Source organism: Cherax quadricarinatus, chromosome 38 (assembly GCF_038502225.1).
Source record: "Cherax quadricarinatus isolate ZL_2023a chromosome 38, ASM3850222v1, whole genome shotgun sequence".
Lineage (NCBI taxonomy): Eukaryota > Metazoa > Arthropoda > Malacostraca > Decapoda > Parastacidae > Cherax > Cherax quadricarinatus.
In genome coordinates, this window is record NC_091329.1 from 4,737,467 (window position 1) to 4,742,501 (window position 5,035).

Sequence of the window (5,035 nt, forward strand, 5' to 3'; positions counted from 1 at the left end):
ACTTTGTATGCAAAATCACACTCGGTTTGGCATGTTTAATTCCAGGTTTTCCGGTGGTTTACTTCTTTGATAAAAGAGATTGGTTATGCTGATCGTAGAGATGTATAATTTACTTTGTTCTTACTAATGCCCCTTTTTTGACAGGATAAAATGGTATAACTGGTCAAATTTACATACCAGTGTACTGATAAGGTGCAGTCCAGAAATGTGCATGGTGAGTTTCTGCAGTTAATTGATCCTTTCAAATAACACAATCTTATTTTCATAAGACATTTAATGGTATTGGATTGTATTTCATTATATTCATATTGATTTTCTTTTCAGATTAATCAAGATTGTAATAAAGATTCTAATGACAGTCTGCTAATGCTTTAGCATTTGTATATAAAATATTTTTATAATAACATTGTTTCCTAATGAAGAATTTTCCCACAGAAAATTTTCACATGGTTGTTCAGCTGTTAAATGTGTGGCTGTCACTGTTTAGTATCTGACTTCTTGTTCTTGGAATTTTCCTTCTTTTAGGGAATGGCATCTCGTGGACTCTTCTGGTAAGCATTTCATTTGTTTTCAGGTGTTAATGACTATGAAGCACTAATCAAAACAAGTAAAAATATTGAACATGTTAGTTAGGCTGTCATGCTGATGAAGCAGTTACTACAGTTGAACCACTTACATTCTGAAGTGTTGCTTAATCCCAAAGGAATCTCTTTAATTTGTGTGCTCTGAGTATGTTGGTTTAAATAATGATGTGATGCAGGGTGAAGGGCAGCAGTACCTCTTGTTGACCCACCTAGCTGCTTGATACCACAATCAACCTTCATATTTTAGTCACAAGTGACAAAGTTTGAACACTGAATTTTATCTGATATTTATCAAATTCCAGTATTCTACTTCAATATATCTGCTTGAAATTATAATAATAGACATGTTCCTTGTGCTAGAGAAATAAGGACAAAATAGATAATGGTGATGACTCTAAGAGTAGTTGGATCTTTACTATCATTCAGTTATCATGAAAATAAAGATGGAGACAAATGGAATATGAAGAAAGTTTACTGAAAAAAGTAAAGAGTACATTTTGTTGTGGAGGGAGGCTACAAGGACCACTTCAGCAGTTTATTTAATATGTAGTTATACCTTGCTTTACATAGTTTTATAATGAAGCGTCTAGCTCCAAAATGTTTAAATGACATACGATGCTTCCTGTCCTTTGTGTTACTAATGAACATAGGAAGTGCACTTATTTTTTTTAATTTTTATACATCGTTTTCTATATGTGTATTCCTAGTTCTCATTCTTACCAGAATTCTGTCATTAAAAGAGCTGGTCTTGATGTATCCGGAATAGGAGAAAGTATTTTGAAACAGGAAAATTAATTATCAAAAGGTAGGGAGGAGATGTAACAAAAACTAAATTGTCACTTTTTTTTTTTTTTTTTTAATGCACTGGCCATCTCCCACCGAGGCAGGGTGACCTGAGAAACAAAATGAAAGTTTTCTTCTTACATTTGGTATATTTATACAGGAGAGGGGTTACTAGCCCCTTTCTTCGGGAAATTTAGTTGCCTCTCATGACATTCATGGCTTATGGAGGAAGAATTGTTTGCCACTTCCTCTTGGAGTTTACCAAATGTACCTGTATAAATTGAGTGCAATGTGGAGGAAGTGATCAATTATTGCAGATTGCTATGTGGTGATGCAACACTGAATGTCATCTATATGAAAACCATCAGTCTGAGACTGAGTACTTCTTCTCATTGCAAAGATTTGGGCATCTTAAAATTAGTTTGTTGTCTGCTTACTTCATATACACTAGTATATATTTGTTATATTCAAGGGATGCCATTTGATACAAAATATGCAGTTGAATATTTACCTTTATTATGAGTATACATATGTCATTTATTTGTAATTTTTTTCCTTTGAGTTTAGTCTGCATGATTGTAGAGGACAGTTTATAAAATTCTGACTTATTTTATTGGGATGGGGGAACGTGGGTTGTGGTTTGGTTTTACATGTTACGTAGAATTAATATAACTGCCTTGGTGGGAGACGGCCGACTTGTTGAAAAAAAATAAAATATATATATATATATATATATATATATTTTTTTTTTTTTTTTTTTTTTTTTTTTTTTCAACAAGTCGGCCGTCTCCCACCGAGGCAGGGTGACCCAAAAAAGAAAGAAAATCCCCAAAAAGAAAATACTTTCATCATCATTCAACACTTTCACCACACTCACACATTATCACTGCTTTTGCAGAGGTGCTCAGAATACAACAGTTTAGAAGCATATACGTATAAAGATACACAACATACCCCTCCAAACTGCCAATATCCCAAACCCCTCCTTTAAAGTGCAGGCATTGTACTTCCCAATATATATATATATATATATATATATATATATATATATATATATATATATATATATATATATATATATATATATATATATATATATATATATATATACATATAGAATATATATATATATATATATATATACATATATACATATATATATAGAATATACATATATATATATACATATATACATATATATATATACATATATATATATACATATATATATATACATATATATACATACATATATATATATATATATATATACATATTTTTTTTTTTTTTTTTTTTTTTTTCAACAAGTCGGCCGTCTCCCACCGAGGCAGGGTGACCCAAAAAAGAAAGAAAATCCCCAAAAAGAAAATACTTTCATCATCATTCAACACTTTCACCACACTCGCACATTATCACTGTTTTTGCAGAGGTGCTCAGAATACAACAGTCTAGAAGCATAAACATAAAGATACACAACATATCCCTCCAAACTGCCAATATCCCAAACCCCTCCTTTAAAGTGCAGGCATTGTACTTCCCATTTCCAGGACTCAAGTCCGACTATATGAAAATAACCGGTTTCCCTGAATCCCTTCACTAAATATTACCCTGCTCACACTCCAACAGATCGTCAGGTCCCAAGTACCATTCGTCTCCATTCACTCCTATCTAACACGCTCACGCACGCTTGCTGGAAGTCCAAGCCCCTTACCCACAAGACCTCCTTTACCCCCTCTCTCCAACCCTTTCGAGGACGACCCCTACCCCGCCTTCCTTCCCCTATAGATTTATATGCTTTCCATGTCATTCTACTGTGATCCATTCTCTCTAAATGACCAAACCACCTCAACAACCCCTCTTCTGCCCTCTGACTAATACTTTTATTAACTCCACACCTTCTCCTAATTTCCACACTCCGAATTTTCTGCATAATATTTACACCACACATTGCCCTTAAACAGGACATCTCCGCTGCCTCCAACCGTCTCCTCGCTGCTGCATTTACCACCCAAGCTTCACACCCATATAAGAGTGTTGGTACTACTATACTTTCATACATTCCCTTCTTTGCCTCCATAGATAACGTTTTTTTGACTCCACATATACCTCAACGCACCACTCACCTTTTTTCCCTCATCAATTCTATGATTAACCTCATCCTTCATAAATCCATCCGCCGACACGTCAACTCCCAAGTATCTGAAAACATTCACTTCTTCCATACTCCTCCTCCCCAATTTGATATCCAATTTTTCTTTATCTAAATCATTTGACACCCTCATCACCTTACTCTTTTCTATGTTCACTTTCAACTTTCTACCTTTACACACATTCCCAAACTCATCCACTAACCTTTGCAATTTTTCTTTAGAATCTCCCATAAGCACAGTATCATCAGCAAAAAGTAACTGTGTCAATTCCCATTTTGAATTTGATTCCCCATAATTTAATCCCACCCCTCTCCCAAACACCCTAGCATTTACTTCCTTTACAACCCCATCTATAAATATATTAAACAACCATGGTGACATTACACATCCCTGTCTAAGACCTACTTTTACCGGGAAGTAGTCTCCCTCTCTTCTACACACCCTAACCTGAGCCTCACTATCCTCATAAAAACTCTTTACAGCATTTAATAACTTACCACCTATTCCATATACTTGCAACATCTGCCACATTGCTCCTCTATCCACTCTATCATATGCCTTTTCTAAATCCATAAATGCAATAAAAACTTCCCTATCTTTATCTAAATACTGTTCACATATATGCTTCAATGTAAACACCTGATCTACACATCCCCTACCCACTCTAAAACCTCCTTGCTCATCCGCAATCCTACATTCTGTCTTACCTCTAATTCTTTCAATTATAACCCTACCGTACACTTTTCCTGGTATACTCAGTAAGCTTATTCCTCTATAATTTTTACAGTCTCTTTTGTCCCCTTTCCCTTTATATAAAGGGACTATACATGCTCTCTGCCAATCCCTAGGTACCTTCCCCTCTTTCATACATTTATTAAACAAAAGTACCAACCACTCCAACACTATATCCCCCCCTGCTTTTAACATTTCTGTCATGATCCCATCAGTTCCAGCTGCTTTACCCCCTTTCATTTTACGTAATGCCTCACGTACCTCCCCCACACTTACATTCTGCTCTTCTTCACTCCTAAAAGATGGTATACCTCCCTGACCAGTGCATGAAATTACTGCCTCTGTTTCTTCCTTAACATTTAAAAGTTCCTCAAAATATTCTCGCCATCTACCCAATACCTCCATCTCCCCATCTACTAACTCCCCTACTCTGTTTTTAACTGACAAATCCATATTTTCCCTAGGCTTTCTTAACTTGTTTAACTCACTCCAAAATTTTTTCTTATTTTCATTAAAATTTCTTGACAGTGCCTCTCCCACTCTATCATCTGCTCTCCTTTTGCACTCTCTCACCACTCTCTTTACCTTTCTTTTACTCTCCATATACTCTGCTCTTCTTATAACACTTCTGCTTTGTAAAAACCTCTCATAAGCTACCTTTTTCTCTTTTATCACACCCTTTACTTCATCATTCCACCAATCACTCCTCTTTCCTCCTGCCCCCACCCTCCTATAACCACAAACTTCTGCCCCACATTCTAATACTGCATTTTTAAAACTATTCCA